The sequence below is a fragment of the Aulonocara sp. 'chitande type north' Nkhata Bay genome, linkage group LG6, assembly GCF_057382095.1.
Source record: "Aulonocara sp. 'chitande type north' Nkhata Bay isolate Kocher_YH1m ecotype deep benthic linkage group LG6, A_spYH_male_GT1.1, whole genome shotgun sequence".
NCBI classification, from domain to species: domain Eukaryota; kingdom Metazoa; phylum Chordata; class Actinopteri; order Cichliformes; family Cichlidae; genus Aulonocara; species Aulonocara sp. 'chitande type north' Nkhata Bay.
In genome coordinates, this window is record NC_141349.1 from 2,935,217 (window position 1) to 2,954,382 (window position 19,166).

The following is a 19,166-nucleotide window of genomic DNA, read 5'->3' on the forward strand; positions in this document are numbered from 1 at the left end:
CCTATAAATGTATATTTATAAAAATATACATTTAGATTTTGTATTGTATTTATTCTGCACAGAACAATGTAAAAGCTGTCACCTCACAGGAAGGCTTACAATAGCACGTATGTGTCCTGTAACTGCAGCCAATCTTATTGTGAGCAACTCCCACAAACCACCAAGACCACTCAAACTAATAAAAGATACTGAAAGAAATATTTATCTGATATAATTGTCCAATATTTCCCTTAATGTTCCACATTTTTTTCTTTTAAAATAATAAACAGTGTCAATTCAGTTTCACGTACAAAGGCCTTTTTCCCCTTACTTTTTATTTTGAAATGTATGTCAAATATGAACGCACCCTGCATTGTCCTGGTCCAAGTGCATTCCTTGCTCTGCCAACCAACTGAATTGAGCTTTTTCAAATGCTTGAGTCTGATGATGATGTTGATTCCACAAACAAAAGTCTCCTTCAGCAAACAAAAACTGTGATTGCTGAGTTTTTACTAAACCATTTAATATCACTCGTCTGGTTGATAAGTGGCTCTGCCGAAGGTTTGAGTCTCTTATCTTTCTTTTGTTGTATCTGTAAGTAAAAAGACTAAAAGACTCACTCTGGTTTTTCATTTTCAGTGCAGCTTACACATTCTCTATCCTGCAACAAACCCCACTACACATGATTCCAAATGTTTTCCATGGTTGGAAAGCACTTAAACCATATTGGCATGTGCCCACACTGTCCAGCTGAGCTGCAAGTCAGTTTTCTCTGTGGAAATGCTGGCATGATAGAAAAACTAGAGATGGTCGAATTCCAATCCAGGGCTAAGTGCGATACTTAATTGTCCTTAGACATTAACAGTGAGCTCCAAGGCTGTTGTCCTGCTATGAAAGAGTATGCACTTTGACTCACTTGTGTTTGTTTGTGTGAAGGTACTGCATTATTAATTGGTTGCTGATAAACTGTAGAATATTTATTTTAAACTGAACTTGGATCCTTGAGGACATTGGTTCAGTTGCTTTCTTTTCTTTCAAAGCATGACAAAGAAAAACAACACACAGCTCCCAGAGTACCAAACCGTTGGATGGAATATCAAGAATCAGCACTGAAACACAGCACCAGCTCCTATTTTCAAATTTTGGAAAATCGTGTTTTTGGGAATTTCAACCTCCCCGTCCAACGTAAAAAAACTTTCCAGCCAGCCGAGGGAGTTTGGCAAGTCCCCGAGGTTGTGATAAGCTATTTAAGAAGCCATTTATATTTCATTTCAATCAGAGCAAATCCACTCTAATTAAAAAATTTCATTGTAAACCAATCAACCTTTGCAGGCGACTTCCCATTCCCAATAATCAGGTGAAGTCATTAATGAGCGACCGCTAGCTCTTAATTCCTCCCCCCACTAAGTCCATTCTCTCTTTTGCATTTTTATTTCCTTCGGTAAGAATGGAGCAATAAAACGATAACAGAAGTTGCTGGGGAGAAAACCTTTAACACTTGGAGTAATTACTTCTCTTTGTGTCTTTCTTTTTAAATTAATTTTAATTACAGGCGTCAGTATTGCCTGTAAAATGTCCACTTTAGTCTAATCTAAAGTAATGTAGCTGCTAATGAAGAGGGAATTCAGTGTGTGGAGCCAAATGGCCTTTTGGCTGTGAGTCTCTCACCCACTGGCTCACTTACATAGTGGTCAAAGATACATGGGCAGGTGGACTCTCTCTCTCTCTCTCCCTCTCCTGCTGCTACTTCAATCATGAAACTGATCACTGATCAGCTGATCGGCTTTTCTGTCGCGAGTCCGTCTCTCTTGTTTGTTTTTGGCCCACTTTGCACCAGAAAGAAACCAGCGGCTGAACAACAGCAGCACGTTTAACCTTGATAAACTGTTCTTCTACACCAGGATCTTTTTCTACGTAGCTGACGGCTTCTAACTGTGAAGGGGCGGATCTAGCAAAGTTTTGCTATCTGAATCTTAAACCAAAGTTTTAATGTGATGTAAAAAGTATGGAAGTCCATTATTGTATATCGGAACTATTAAGTCTAATACCCTAGTAAGCTATAGTACTTTTTCCTTTGGGACTGTACCATCTGGGCAGTCTGCAGTTCTGTTGAAGACAGATGTTGAATCTTTCATCTTTCATTATTTCATTATTGTAGACAAATTATTGATTTCTGTGCATTTTTTTTTATCATGCATTAAATTAAAGTTGATCTAATCGATTAAGCATCATGAGGCGGATTGTGATTCCCTATTTTTTATTTATTTTTTTGCTGGGAGTTTGCAACCATATTAGTTAGGTTGTTTAATATTTCTGCTAAGTACTCTTTAAAATACCAGAACAGGGAGGATGGAGCAGGTTTAAGTTTGTTAGATCTGATCAGTTTTGCTAAAAATTGATTATGAACTTATAAAAAATGCAGCAAAATATTTTAAAAAACAGTTTTATTGATTAAAAAACACTATATCGGATTCATGTCGGTATCGGCAGATATCCAAATTTATGAAACTGGTGTCGGACATTAAAAAGTGGTATTGTGCCATCTCTAATATATATATATATATATATATATATATATATATATATATATATATATATATATGTTACCCCACTTTTATCCTTCAATCCTTCAATCTCAGGTTTGGGGGTCATTGCCCCAAGTGCTCCGATTACCACGGGGAGCCCTGTTGACTTCACATCTTCTTGAGCTCCTCTGTCAGCCTTTAGTATTGCTAAAAGGAACAGGCAACTCCGAAAACATTAGAGCACTTCTGCAAATATGTGACATCTTGATAAATCGAGCAGATATTTGAAATTTACACGCCACCATACTCGCATGAAAATATCTTAAAAGTTTATTTTGTGACCCAGACAGAGTAATATTTCAAACTCTGCCACTCTGTGTTCCTCCGCCACTGCCTCGTTTGAGTTTTGGACAAAATGCATTCTGGGATATTGCATTTCGTCATTTTGAGCGGATTGGAGACAAAAATCTGATTTTTTTGCATCCAAGTCTGTGATTGGCTGGTTTTGTGGCACAAATATAACGGTGTACAGAAAGTTGAACACGCACGGGCACAAGCACATTGCGAGCAAGCGCAAATGCAAAAACTGAGCGAGAGGGGCTGCTGTTGTGTGTGTGTGGATGATAGCAAACACTGAAATACATTTTTTGCATGCAGGAATGAATTTTGTTCACTCAAATTTAGTTTGTCTTCGCTGAAAATAAATTTATCCTTAAAATACAACACTTGCACCTGCAAATTTCTTTTACGTGCGCTGACATTTTTTTTTACGTGCGCTCAGAAGAGTGGCACTACGAGCAGGTTCAGACTGAGTCCATCAGTTTTTGTGTGAAACTGATTTCTGCAGTAATTCACAGAAGAATTCAGACCAAGATTTTTCCTCCTTCATGGAAGATTTTGTGAAACATCAAATTATCTTTGAATCATCAAACACTTTGGTTCTGTTTTGGCACTCAGACCTGCTGAACAGCTGATGATTGTGGCCTGGTTTAAAGTAAATCTTACCAAAAGGAATTCAGCAGGCTAAGCCACTGGGACCAGTTGTAGTTGGATGTTGGCATACCTGGCACCAGAGCATCGAATCAGGGCCAACTCTGGCAAGCAGGTACATTTGTGACCCTGTGGACTAGATAATTGTAGCAACTCTTCAACTTTCTTTAGGCGTCAGGAAACCCTTTGTACTTTGTCTTACCATTGGGAATTTATCATAAATCTGGTGTCAGCTCAAAAACTAGACACAAACAGCTGTTTAAGATGCATCTGAAGTGTTAAGGTTTTGTAGTCACATGATCAGGGTTGCAACAAGAAAAGGCAAAGCACTGAGCATCAAGCGTTCACTCATCACTGGACACTTTAGTATCTTTAGAAGCACAAAGGTTATCCTTACAATGGTGGTTTGTAGAGAGCAGTCCTGCAACTCTGATGACAATTTTGCAGCTTCATACAGGAAAACAAGCTGGACCTTTAAAAGAATACCAGACTAGTTACCCATTTGTATTCATTTAGAATCACAGTCTTGGAAACATCGGTGCAACGCCTCTCAAGGCTTTTCAAGTGTCACATCTGCCCCTGCAGCCAGCATGCACACAGAGAGCCGTCCTACTATAGGACCACCCTGCTAATCTCTACACCACTGTGCTCCAGATACACAACAGATACTCTGTAAAACATCATCAGAATTAATTCAGTGTTTCATTCAACTTAAAGGAAACAATAAAACATTAAAATCAAACTCATTTAATAAACCCAATTTTTTCCCTGCAAAATGAATGCATGCATTTTACACCTTAGACGTCTGTACACACAATGTGTTTACTGTTGTTAATGTCACAGGGGGTTAAAACGGCAACAGTTGTTGCCGGTGGGATTAAATGGGTTAATTTACCTAATTTGCTTTAATTTCCAGTCCAAAGCAACACAAGTACAGTGTTGCTGCTTTGATTGAATGTGGACCTTTGCTGGAAAATGTGATCTACAATTTGATTTGTGATCTTTAATGTAATGTCACTCTATACAACAAATCATGCAGTCTAAAGGACCATGGTGGCTGTTAATCACTGGCGTCAGTTAAAGCCTGTGTGAGCTTTTTTATGTACCAGTTTTTAAAAGGCTCTGAAAGTCTGACACTTTAAAAACGGGAGATTTCAAAAACTGCACAATGAAATAAGAAGACAGAATGACTCGCAACATTTCAACATGGAGGACTAGAAAGAAGCTGCTGAAGAAGTGTGAGGGCCTGCTCTGTGTACGATTTCTCTATGAATGGAAACGATAAAGATGTGCTGGAGTCCTCGGTGTGCGTTCAACGAGCCAAAGTCTGATCACAGTTCAGAGTCTGCAGATATATCGGAAACTTTTCTCTTTACATGCACGCACACAGCCAGGTGCTGTGCTCAGAACAGACAACTACACACAAACACACACACTTGTAGATGCTCATACCTCCTTGGTGCTTCATCTCGATGCCATCCGCCATTTTGTGATATGTCAGAACAGGAGAAAATATATCCTGAAACGTCGGCCACACAAAATGAACTCGACAGTTCACCAGCGCAGTCCGTGAGCCAACAGTAAAAAACAGTTCAAATCCAGCACCTTGTTTAAGAAATGTTCCCTGGCACATTTTCATTGATACATTTCTTTCTGTCTTTTTGGGATTTGTCTGGTGATTTGATCAGATTTCCTTGGTGACTTGATGAGCTTTGTGGAAACTCATCCCTCGGGTTGCGCGACTGTGGGCCTGTAATAGTATCACGGAGCTCCCCCCTCACTCACACGTTTCTGTGATTTGTGTGTGTGATAGAGGCCTCAGTGAGAGACCAAGCGCTAACCTTTACTGAATTGGCTCACACTTAATCCCCTCACCCTGGGGTGACTGGCACAAAAATTCTACGCTCCCTCCCTTTACATGCTTCTTACAACTATTTCACACACACACACACACACACACACACGCACGCACGCACGCACGCACGCACGCACGCACACACACACACACACACACACAGGAGACATAAAATGTACACGCCATCACCAAACTTGTTCTAGACCCATCCTGCATCAGTTGCATGAACGTATGTCACAGTTTAAACCACACAAACATTCATTCTTTCTGTATTTTGTTTTCTTATCAAACCATAGAAAATACCAACTGCACAATATTTTAAAGATCAGTATGGGCACATTACTGAGTACTATTCTCAGATATTATCCATGCACAGGTTTAAAGCAGAGGAAAACTGATCCAGCTCACTGCTAATGAACGCTCACACATGTATGTGGTAATTCAGATTATTGCCAGAGTTACATGTGCTGCAGAAATGTTCTTTGTCCCTTTAAAGTGCTGATGAAGGGATGTTATGGTCTCTTTTACAGACTACATAGTAATCATTTGGAGTTGTAATTGGACTGATGAGTGCCTGCAGTCACTTTTATGTATTGTGCATTCAATCACTGATGGATTGTGTTTAGTAAAGTAATTTGCTAACCAACGCTCTCCTGCACAGGCAGTTCTAAACCATCTTTCAGTCACATCTGTGCTGTCAGTCCTCTGTGGATGACTCGCACACACTCCTGCACGCCTCAGAGGGAAGCAGTCATGACATTCTTTTGCTAAATAACACTACTATCCTCTGCTGGAAACTCGGACATGAATACACACACACTGCTTCACACAAGTACACAGAATTTCACATACACAAGCACACACAGCCTTTGATGCACACAACAGGAGAGTGAGTACAGAGGGTAGGGAGCCAAACCCCTCTGTGGAGCTTTGGATTATGGGATAGCAATAAGAAAAAAAGAGAGGCTGGTGGGAGTGATTCAAGGAAACAAATAAGAAGAAAGAAAATATAGAATAAAATATAATAAAATAACAAAAAAATGGAACGAGAAAAAAATGAAAACAAAATAATGCTTTCACTTTTCACTTTACAAGAAAAAAAATGAAGTTGAATAGGAAGCAAATAACTAAGGAAGAGGTGGAAGTGGAGAACAAAAAAGTTAGAATATGAGAACAGGGCTCCAGAAACACGTGTAAGAGGCGAGGAAAAAGGCAGAGCAGAGAAACAAAGCACAGGAGGCCGAGCAGGAAGAGAACAGAGAGCGGGGGAAAAGGAAGGATTAAAATCAAATAGACTTACAGGTGCTGTTTTTCCACTCCTTTAAAAGCGACTGACTGAAAGCTGGAAGTGGCTGCAGGAAAGAAGAGAGCGGGAGAGAGAGGGGGGAGTCAGCTGAGGTCACTAGTTTCTCAAGGTAAAAGGAAATATAATATAGAATTAATGCAAACATACATCCATCATTTATTTACTTTTCCATTTTTATTTTGTAGTGTAACAATGCCTGTGAAATAGCAATAGATAATTCAATAATTCAAGGATAAACAAATGCTGAAGGGCAGTGGAGCTCTAAAAAACAAGAACTACAAAAGAAAACGTCACAACCAACATAGACACTAACATATTTGTTCCCATAAGTACTGAATGCACACACACGCACACAGTCTGTCATTATAATCTTGTGCTGTCACAGTTTTCAGCAGTGTGTCTATATGCTGCTCAACTGTATATGACCACATATAATGACACTGTAAGCGTGAGTTTGGATTACATTAAACCAATGATCCACCTCCAAAATAAAAGCTCTCTAGCACCATCTGTTGACAGGGACACTAAGATACATGTGCTGGGACACGACCTTAACAGACCTCCACCCGCTCAATAACGACATACTGAGATGGAGCAGTTTAAAAAATGTGAACATGAAGTAACATTATAGCTAACATAATATAGTTATTATAACTAACTAATGATCTTCAGCAAATAATTCAGTGGTGCTTTAGTTAAGATAGAGGAACAGACACGGGGCAGGGAAAGACAGAGAGGTAACGAGGAATCATGTCTGTGTGAGGAGGTTTCTGCGTTATCAGAAGTATGCATTATGAAATGGTTAAATGGGGTTTTTGTACAAAATACGAGGCAGTAAAAAGTAATAATAAGTAAATAATAATCCAATCCTATCAAACACTGCCAGCGTGTTATTTAAATATACAGAAAACAAGTAAATAGAGTTCTTTGTTTCCATGGATCATGTAAGGAAGGAGGGCACCAGTGGAAAAATCTGTGTGTTTCATGGAAAAATATGGAGACACAAAAGAAAAGAAATGAGGAAAAAAGGATCTGTCTCTCACACACGCATTCACATCTCCAGGTCTCCACGAGCTGCCTGTGCTCAGTGTACGAGGGTCAAAACTGAGCCGCTGAACAACAGTCAACATGAGTATATTGTTCTTTACACTCTATTCTTTTCTTTGATTTTTATATTTTATTTAGTTTCATTTTTTCATCAAACATATTTCTTATTAGGAATGACAGCTTAAAGATAGAGGATATATTGAACTGATTATGAAGGATTTTATAAAAATATTTTTATAACATTTTGAACATTCATAAAGTTAATGATTCAGAAATGACCCACTGGACCCATAAAATATATCACATCTTCATCATTAAATGACAGTTTAAAGGAAGAAGATGCCGTATATCAGAGCCTTTAATAACATCTATAGCATTCAGCAGTATAGAAATTATAATGTTTAGTGACTGTCACACATGTGATTTAATTTAGAGGACAAAGAAAAAACACACACAAACACACCTCTAACTGTGATAAAGTTGTTATGCTGTGTAAAATGTAAAGTGCTTAAGAAATAATTTAATAAATAAATAAAATAATTTAATAGTATCCATAATCACCAAAATCATTTTTATGAAATGATTAAATCGTCATGCACAAACCCTTAAATCGAAATCGCATTTTTAAGGTTGAAATATTATTATTCTCTTTATTTTGCAAATTTACAGTTTTACAAAAAAAATGTAAAAAAATAGTAAAGGAAAAAGACACAACAAAGTTTTTTAATAAAGTCCAAATTATAGCCATTTATGTACATTCATGAATATAACTGTGTTTTAGTGTTTGAATGTTATGTGTTCATGCTCAACTGTGAGTATACTTTAGTTTAGTAAATAAGAATATCATGTCTCATTCTAAACACGTTTTTGACAGATTTCTAAAGTATTTGTGTCTTTTTGTTTTTGTAACAAGTGGTTTTATACATTTTTTAGCATTCTACATGGAAACCGAATGCAATGATTTGCAAATCTCATGAACTTATGAAATAAAATAAAATGAAATCATAAAATGATTCTCATAAACACAAAATATTCTCTATGGAACATAGAAAATATAAAAACATATATATATATATATATATATATATATATATATATATATATATATATATATATGTATATATATATATATATATATATATATATATATATAAGTTGGGGCAGCAACATTTTAAAAAACTTTCTTTTAACAACAGGGAATAAACATCTGGGAACTGAGGATTCCAGTGTTTTCCATTTTAAATGAGTTTTTGCTCCTAGAATGAGGCAACACTGAGTTATACTTACATACAGCTGTTTCTTTGGATGATAGAGCTGTAACATGTATTTGTCGATGGTATCTGTGCTCACAGCCAGTGATTTTGTGAGGTTTCGGAGCCTATGCACTGATTTCCATCCAGTGACAGCATCATGCCTATTTTTTATGCAGTGCTGCCCGAGGGCGCAGAGATGACGGGTACTGATTTTTGTTCTAGTCGTTTGCACACAGCTTTTACACTGCTGGCTTACATGTGTTTTCTACGATATGTCTTGTCATGCTGCACAGCACTTTGATGAAAATTAGAACTACTGTTCATTATTTATGCAGCATTTTTAGAAAACATTTACTTTGCACCTGTGCTTGTCCTAAATGCTCATCATCCTACTGTCCAGAATTTCCACAAAATCTTCACATCCAAACATCACAATGTTCCACATGTCGGACATATCACACTCCAATCTGTTTGGTTGAAAACGTTTCCCTTAATGGCGGAGTCTTTTTTTATACTGAAATGTATAAAAAAGAAAGAACAAAATGAACCAAAGAACAAGCAGATTAATATTAATAGGGCCGAGCAGATGCACCAGTGCTGTCTATCTACTGCATGTCTTCTCAAAGTGAAGCTTAACCTTAGAAAAGCAAGGCTCACGCACACTACAGCTCTCAGATTTCAGCTCAATTTTTACAGAAGTGCTTGAGATCATGGAATAAATAATCACCCATTTACATGGTAAATCAATAAATTCCACGCTGAGCAGGTGGATGCATGTTCCACCCAGATAAATGCACAGTTGTGATTCGTAGGCAATGAAATTAAAATCACTACCAAAGTTACATCTCCTTATGAATTAGGACAGTCTTTACAAATATTTGAAGCAGCAAGGTCCCCGTGACTTATCTACATTCCGAAAGCTTCAGATCAGCTGTCCAAGTTCAGATAAATGACTGGAAGTACTGACAGAAGGCTTTATCAACATGACAAGAGAGAAAGAACATCCTGAATTCATTCTATTTTTCACCCTATTTATTTATTTATTTATTTTAAAAAAATAAATAAATTTTTGCCTTTTTTGGGGCAAATCTTGATGACATATTAAGTAAAAAAAATGCAATTGTATTAATTAATTCCTGAGAATGATTATGGATCAGGGAGTACGGTGCCCCAGGAGAAAAAGAACTTGTTATAAAATCCCACTGAGTAATCTGTTCTGATCTCAAGGAGATTGTATCAGCTTCTAAGGTGATAGATGAATAAAAACATACGTTTAGATAGGTGTCTCAGCATATTTACCAATAACTCATTCATTAACCTTTCTTCACCATCTTATCTGTGAAATGTATCATAAAGAAAGAACAAAATGAACCAAAGAACAAGCAGATTAATATTAATCGTGGTAGGAGCGAGCACATGCACCAGTGCTATGTCTATCTACTGCATTTTTTCTCATTAAAGAAAAAAATGTCAGAGCAAAAACCTGACATTTCCTCTTCCCCCTATAATACCAGTCTTCCACACTCTTCGCTGCCCACTAAGAATTTGCTGTTGGCAGCTGGCAGCTCAGTGTATGGCCTGTTAGTGAGCTCCTAGATATCACGAGGGAGGGGTTGGACTTGTACAGAAGCAAGAGACAGAGTCGGGGGAGCTTCACTGAGCTCCCCTCACCCCAACCCAGGCCTAATGGTGTGGAGCAGCCCCTTCACTCCTGCTGCTCTCGAAGCATCAAAACTACAGGAAGAGAGTCAGGAGTCATGTCCTATTCTCAGTTTCACTCTGCTAAACAGGTGCAGGAATGCCGGTTTGAGCCCAAAGAAAGACAACATGTACGTTTATACATGCATGGGACTGCCACCTCTTGTGAAGCACAACTATGGAAGAGCTGTATGAGTTTTAGTTCCTTTGAGAAAAACACATTGTACTTGCAAGGGTTGTGTGTTCTAAGTGTGTGTGTGTGAGTCCCTCAGAGCAGGACATGGCTGCAATGACAGAAGTTTAATCCCTCTGGATTTCTGGGTTTGAGTTTAAACAAGAAAGCGAGTCGAAGCATAGTACACCCACTCTTTCAAGTCTTTACCCAACTGGAACTTCTGTCAAATAAAAACCTCTGTCCAATAAATACTACGGAGGAAGAAAGCCTCTGGCACCAGCTTTCCCCCGCTGTGAAAGTTTTTAAGAGGCAGCAGCGTAAGCCCTCTGCTGATATTGGCCTTTGATAAAAAATCAGTCGGGTCCAGCTGCTGTCGTTCGTCTCTGATATGATGGAGGTTTCTGCCTGACCATAGCTTGTGCTTTCATTCTTATTATTTTTATATAAGATATTGTGGCAAGAAAACTAATCATTTCACCGCTGTATGGAATTTAAATCCACATCCCGGTGTGAAACCTGCCTCCTTCTGCCGATCAATTCTTTTCCCCAATCCAGTTTCCCAGGAATTATATTCATACTGAATGATAGAGCGTTGCACAACCAATACTAATGTTAAGTGATGCTGCAAACATGTAGAGACTGCTGTTCTGTGGTAGTCGGTTGATGGATGACAGTGGAACAGTTATGACACGTATGGATATTAAGAAGCATCTGTCACTCATACACCCACAGGGAGAGTTTTTAAAGCTAGCAGGGACACACCATGAACACAGTACGTAAACATTTCAGAACTGAGAGAGTCCAAATGTTACATATATATAAAACAATGCTGAGCTGTTAGAGTCAGCAGTTCTACAAGAATATTTCATTACAATACAGTTTGAAGGCTTCATATCTTCTCAGCAGAATATTTTCCATTTTCATCAAACTGATGCAGTACAGCAAGCTGTAAGGATGATGCAATTCTGGGCAGTTGTCCTGTTTGCCAGTTTGTCTTCAGTACAGTTCAAGAAGAAAGGTAATAATAAACATACAGGTATGAAAGATTAGAGACAGAAGAGCGAATGAATGTACCTATGCAAATGAACACAAACAGAGGTTGCTTTAACAACAATGTAAGCTTCCCTTAAAAAGAAATGTTTTTAAAGAGGTTTTACATTTTGAAAAAGAACCTAGCCAATCAGCAGTTCAGAGAAGTTACAAAGCAATATCATTCATATGACATTATCACTACCACCTATTATATAAATAAAAACAGAACTGAAAAGAACAGACCAAGTACATGAGACTGAACTGAAATGAAAACACACACACTAATGAAAAATTCACAGCTTTATTTTCTTTTACTGTCCTGCTTATTCTAGAAAGAAAATACAAAAAAAACGTCAGTGACAGCCACACAGGCGTGGCTTCCTCTCGCACAGTGTGAGCACAGCCTGAGGTTGGACGTTTGGCCTTCTATGGTTGTGAGCATACTGCCACCTAGAGGCACACTGGGAGGATACGTTCCTTAAGTGATACACAATGAAGGAAACGCTCGACATGGTCATGATGCTGGTCCTCAGAAAATGGTTAGAAGTGTTCAGAACTGTAGAATACTGGGCCTAGCACTTTGTCAGTTCGTCTGTGTGATGACACAACACTGACTATGTTACAAATTATAATTCCTAAAAGGGCAGGTTAAAAACTCCAATCGTAAACTCCGTCTGTTTCATTTGTGTCGCCATTTTCAAACCACTTTAGGTTTAGATTTAATAAACTCAAGTAAACCCACACTAGATAAGACATCCAGGATATATATACATGTAGATATATAAATATTCACAAATGATTTTCCTCAATCACCCTTCCACCTGCTGTCTCTCTTAGCCAAGGTCACATGACAGAGACATAATGCAGTCATGGAGTAGCTGTTGATAATCAACATGATTCCTCTCTTTCTCCACCATTCTGTGTTTGAGCACTGTTTAATGACTCTGCTTAATTTCTCAGGGGAGAAACAGTAATAAGTGATCACTGACAAAAGGATTTCTTTGGAGACATTCACATTATCTCTGCTTGGTCACCCAGCTCAGCTTGTCTGTTTATGTTAGTCTGTCTGGCACTTCTTTACTGTAACATCCTGCACAATCTGTGTGCAGCAAATATTTGGATATTAACCAGTCAACTTCATTACAATAAAATGTGCTCCTGGCATTTTTATAGATGTTATTTTAAGACATCTACACAACCTAAACACTCGTGCTGAAAAAGCAAACGCCAATGTGTCATGGGGTTCTTCCATAATCCTCCAAATGACAGGTGTGACTGGTGCCCATGGATCCACACCCTTTAAAAAAAAGGATCTGCAGCCGATCTCCGACTGCCTGACAGCACCGGAGACCCAGGAGCTCCTGTGCCAAGGCCCTAATACAGAGTTTGTTTTTTAAAAATATAATAACAGTCAGGAATTTTTAAGGTTTTTGTCGGTCAGTGTATACTACAGCCACACATCTTCAAGTCGATTAAGCAGAGCAATAAGTCAAATTATAAAAGCAGTACCGTTTTGCACCTAATCAATGACTTATTCCAGCAACAGAACATCTTCAAGCTAAGGATGAGTATGTTGCCTGCCTGCTGGCATATTCACTGTTACAGGATGATATCTGCCATCTGAAACCGGACCATAGGAGCAAGAAAAAGCTTATCATGGAGTTTTATCAGAGTGGACCAACTAAGCTCATGGCTTCTCTGTGGGCCTCCTGCTGTGGTAACAGCAGTTACTGCCCCTCCACTCAGTGCTCAGTCCAGCGACACCACACTCCCCTGCTCCGATTTAGCCACTGGAGGAGCCTCTGGCCAATGAGAGGTAGCCCATTCTTGGGGCTAAGCCAAAGTCCCAAGTGTGGCACATGTCCTGGGTCCTGGTAAAGAGCAGCAAGGTTAGTGCTAGACACATTCTTTGTCTACAAGCAGAGGCGATTTGGCTGGTCAACAAATTTTATTTACTGTAAAAAAAAACATGGATACAGAAACGTATTATTTCTGGTGTGGGACCACTTGAGTGACCAGTTCAGTTCTCCTGACCATGTGCTCCTGTGCAAGACGATGTTTAAGGCACTGCCTCGGTCGCTACCAGAGAGATGCTACTCGGTCAGCTCAGTGACACTGAGGACTGTTGTTTCACCAAAGAAGCAACAGCTACTGGACACCAAAACTGATCTCACCAAGACACTTCTCATAATGGCCCACTCTCCACCGGACACTGCTGTGTCCCCCTACTTGGGTCCTTCAACAATTCTCCTCCAGACTGCCTTTCTTTAGCAGAGACAGCTACACAGCTCGCTCCTGCAGAAGCAGCAGTTGGCACTTTTCTTGTTTGGGTACTGCTGCCGCCACTGCTGATCCTGCTGTCACTGCCCCAACTGTTGCACCACAGCGCTCACTTGCTACAATCCTCACTAACTGCTCATCATCTATCACTATCTTAAGGCCGCGTTTACCAATGGTGCTAGTTGTTGGCACCTCTATGGTCTGACAAAGGAAGTGCATGATAGCTGTACCTTCTGCTATCCAGGTACCTTTGAGAAATACATTATTCCAAATGTTCTGCAGCTGTTGAAAATAAAACACCACAAAGCTCCTGCAACTGCACCACTAATGAATCAAAAGGTAGTCAGCCTCAAGCAAGACTTTGTGCACCTTGTTGACAGCCAAACAGAGGCATGACACCGGATTGGAGATGATAAAGTGCTTATTCTGCGTCAACTGCCCATCTGGATATAAGACTATGAATAAAATTCCTTTTGTGGACAAATTCACATCATTCCTCAACCACCCTGAACTTTTTAAAGACAGATCACCTTCGCCCAAACCACTGGGATTCAAATATTCTGTCCACAAATAGTAAACTCATCCCTCACTCCTCTAGGATTTCTACAGCTTAATGCCTTAATGCCTGTTAGCTATTCTTACTACTGTTAATCTGCACAACCACTGTTTCATCACCACCATTCCTTTCCCAGTCTTAAGGTCTGCCACCTCCACTCTACCATTTCCGGAGAAAAATACTGACCATATTTCTTCACCTAGACTTAATAATCGAATTACTGTGCAGTGTAAGCCTCTGCTTCTCCTGTAGTCATTGCCCTTTGTAATCGTAGAAAGTTTTATCTGATAAATTATTTATTCTTAACAATTCTTTAAAAATCCTACAATGATTTTCTTAAGTAATTTTCTAATTAGCCCTCATCTGTTGTTAAATTTGACAAGATAATTTTGTAGGTGACTTTGATTTGAATAATTAATTTAAATTTATGATCCCTTCAACATCCCCTGCAGACAGATTTCGGAGACAGACACTATCTCTACTTTTAAGATTAGGCTTCAAACTTTCCTTTTTGCTAAAGCATATAGTTAGGGCTGGATTAGGTAACTGAATCCTCCCTTGGTTTACAGTGCAGTAGGTGTAGGCTGCTGGGGGATGATGAACTGAGTGGTTTTCTTTTTTCTTTAGTCACCTTTTCCACTCACTATGTGTTTCTACAGCTCTCTGCATTTAATCATTACTTAATATTAATCTCTGGCTCTGTTCCACAGCATGCCTTTTGTACTGCCTTCCTCCCCTCCCCCACAGCAGTTGTTGCCAAAGTGCTTGCTCATAGGGGGTCATATGATTGTTGGGGTTTCCCTGTATGTATTATTGTAGGGTCTACCTTAAGATATAAAGTGCCTTGAGGTGACTGGTGTTGTGATTTTGTGCTGTATATATAAAAAAGTTGAACTGAATTGAATCAAACTGTACAATCAGAGAATTTTTTAACATAAGACATATTAACACTGTTGTGTATTACTGGCTGCACTTAAAATGCTGGGGCTGACATAATACAGATATAACTCATTCCAGAATTCGGGGGCAGCCAAGAAAAGAAATAAAAAGCTTAACTGTAGAGAGCTGCCCCAGCTTTCACTACTGTATTTATTTCTTTGTCTATTTTAAGAGCTGTGTCCATTTTCACTGCAAGGTTGGTAACAACTGGTTTGACACAGGATATGAGAGGACTAGTCAGACGGTCGGACACCTGGGCCATTCTGTCCAAACATAATGATCTCTGTTTATTAAAATTTAATTCAAATGTAATTCAAATTTAAAAAATTCAGAGACAGCCATGCTGTGATGTCCTTGGGACATCCTGACGTAGGGCTAAGGGGGTTAGGGTCATTGTATTTTAATGGTTAAGTAAATCTGACAAAAGTAATGTGCACACGTCTGCGTGTCCCTATTAGCTGAGGTAAGGCTGTCGTGGTCTGGCGACTCCATGTTTGTGTTGTTTTATTACTAATATTCTTCAGTGTAGTTAGTTTCTAGTGTTTTGTTCTGTTTCTGTGCCTCCCCTGTGTTCCTGGTGTCATGTCTCTAGTGAAAGTGTAATTCTGTATTCTTGTTCTCCTTATTTTTCTCAGTGTATTATGTGCTTAGTTCTGAGTCTTTGTTCTCTGTCAGTGTCTTCCCTGTGTTCCACATCTAGTTACTTTTGTCTCTGTGTTTCATGTTTCCTCTGCTCCCGAGTCTGTCATGTTTCCACGTCTCAGTGTCAAGTCTGTGTCTGTTCCATGCTTCAGATTTTATTCTGATAGTCCGTGTCCTGTGTTCATTATGCTGAGTTTTGCTTCTCGTTGTCTCTTTATGCTTGATTATTCCCAGCTGTGCTCCTCCTGTGTCTGAGTCCTTCGTTACTCCCTTGTGTATTTAATCCCTGTGTTTTCCTCTGTCTGTTGTCATGTTGTTAACCCTCATGTACCCACTCTGTGCTGTGTGTGATTGCTCCGAGCTCCTGGTCTTTCTTCGTTCTCTGTTTCCAGTGCAGTTTCCTTGTTTCCTAGTTTTTATTTCTAGTTTCCAGTTTTTGGTTTTGTTGTCTGTATTAGTGTTAGTTTATTTAGTGTCATAAACTTATGGTAACTTAGAGGGGAGGATAAAATAGGGAGAGCCAGATTTGATTTGAGTAATAACTTTCTAATAGCTAAAAGGAGGGCGGTGCACTGTTGGACGGACCAATCGGAGTCTGCGCTGCGGGACTGTTTTGATCACACGGACTGGGAAATGTTTCACGTGGCCGCCAGAGACATTGATGAATACACAGACTCAGTCTGTGGATTTATCAGGAAATGCGTGGAAGATGTCGTCCCATCCAGAACAGTCAAATCCTTCCCAAATCAAAAACCCTGGATTAACGGAGATGTTCGCGCGGCACTGGCGGCACGGAACACCGCCTTTGCCTCCGCGAACACATCGGACTACAAACACGCACATTACCAACTCCGGAAGACGATCAAAGCAGCCAAACGTGAGTACAGGGACAGGGTGGAGCAACAGTTTGACAACCCTCGGAGTATGTGGCAGGGACTAAACACGATCACAGACTTTAGAGGGAAAACCAGCACACCGCAGACCACGGCCTCTCTGTGTGAGGACCTAAACGTATTCTACGCTAGATTCGACACAGCGAACACCATGAGACCGGACAGTGTGCGCACCGCGGATGACGTCAGTGCGCACACTGTGTCTGAGGAGGATGTGCGGAAGTGCTTCAGGAAGGTGAACGCACGCAAAGCTACTGGTCCGGACGGGATTCCCGGCCGCGTCCTCAGGTCATGCGCGGCTCAGCTGGCTGGAGTGTTCACGCACATCTTCAACCTTTCCCTCTCTCTGTCTGTAGTCCCAGCCTGCTTCAAAATGGCCACCATCGTCCCTGTACCCAAATCCTCCACCATCTCCTCATTAAACGACTGGCGACCTGTAGCCCTGACCCCCATCGTGAGCAAATGCTTCGAGAAGCTGGTCAGGGACTTCATCTGCTCTGCACTACCCGACTCACTGGACCCTCTACAGTTTGCATACCGCCACAACAGGTCCACTGATGATGCCATAGCACTGACACTACACACTGCCCTGTCACACCTGGAGAAGAGAGACACGTATGTGAGGATGCTGTTTGTAGATTACAGCTCAGCATTCAATACCATCGTTCCCTCGAAGCTGGACAGGAAACTGCAGGATCTAGGACTGAGCAGCTCCCTCTGCAGCTGGATCCTTAGCTTCCTGTCTGACAGACGCCAGGTGGTCAGACTGGGCAGCATCACCTCATCCCCCATCACACTGAACACTGGTGCTCCACAGGGGTGTGTACTGAGCCCTCTCCTGTACTCACTCTACACCTACGACTGCACAGCCACTAACAGCTCCAACATCATTGTGAAGTTTGCGGACGACACTACAGTGGTGGGTCTTATCACCAACGGTGATGAGACGGCTTACAGGGAGGAGGTCAGCGCCCTGACCCACTGGTGTCAAGACAACCATCTCACCCTCAACGTCGCAAAGACAAAGGAGTTGATAGTGGACTTCCGGAGGTGCAGAGAAGTACACACCCCCATCACCATCAACGGCGCTGCTGTGGAGAGAGTGAGCAGCTTCCAGTTCCTTGGTGTACACCTGGCTGAGGATCTTACGTGGTCAGTACACACAAACAAAACAGTGAAGAAGGCCCAGCAGCGCCTCTTCTTTCTCAGGAGACTGAAAAGATTCGGCATGAGCCCCCGCATCCTCAGGACCTTCTATCACTGTGCCATTGAGAGCATCCTCACTGGATGCATCACCACCTGGTATGGCAACAGCACCGCCTACAACTGCAAAGCTCTCCAGCGAGTAGTGCGGTGCTCTGAACGGATAATTGGAGGTGAGCTTCCCTCCCTCCAAGACATCTACAGGAAGCGCTGCCTGAGGAAAGCGGGGAGGATCATCAAGGACTCCAGTCACCCCAGCCATAAACTGTTCAGACTGCTTCCATCAGGAAGGAGGTTCTGCAGCATCCGGTCCCGTACCAGCAGACTGAGAGACAGCTTTTTCCATCAGGCCATCAGACTGCTGAACACGTCATAGACACCTCAGCTTCACTACTGGAACTTCAACATTATGCACTCCACACTGTATATAAATGCCACTTGTTTTGCACATATTCAACTCTGTATATTTTATATATTTTATTATTATTATTATTATTATTATTATTATTTTATTTTATTTTTTTACTATTTAATTTGTAAAAATGTGTATACACACACACACACACACACACACACACACACACACACACACACACACACGTAGGAAAATATTTAGTATACACATCCAGAAATGCATACACTATTATATATTGTACATATATTTATTAGTTTCAGGTTGGCCATTCTTGTTTTTTGCTCGTTTGTGTTGTTGTGTTTGCACATCTCTGTTGCTTGTGGGGCTCGCACACAAGAATTTCACTCGCATGTGCTGTGCCAGTGTGCCTGCACATGT

The 19,166-nt window shown here is 40.4% G+C and overlaps 1 long non-coding RNA gene across 1 annotated transcript in view; it reads right to left on the bottom strand.

Moving 5' to 3' along the window:
* The window catches only part of LOC147326998 (uncharacterized), a 291,452-nt gene that overhangs the window by 148,611 nt on the left and 123,675 nt on the right, over positions 1–19,166 (bottom strand). The window contains exon 2 of the long non-coding RNA XR_015130012.1: positions 6,650–6,701. This is a non-coding gene — a long non-coding RNA (uncharacterized LOC147326998). The remainder of the gene's footprint in view (positions 1–6,649; positions 6,702–19,166) is intronic.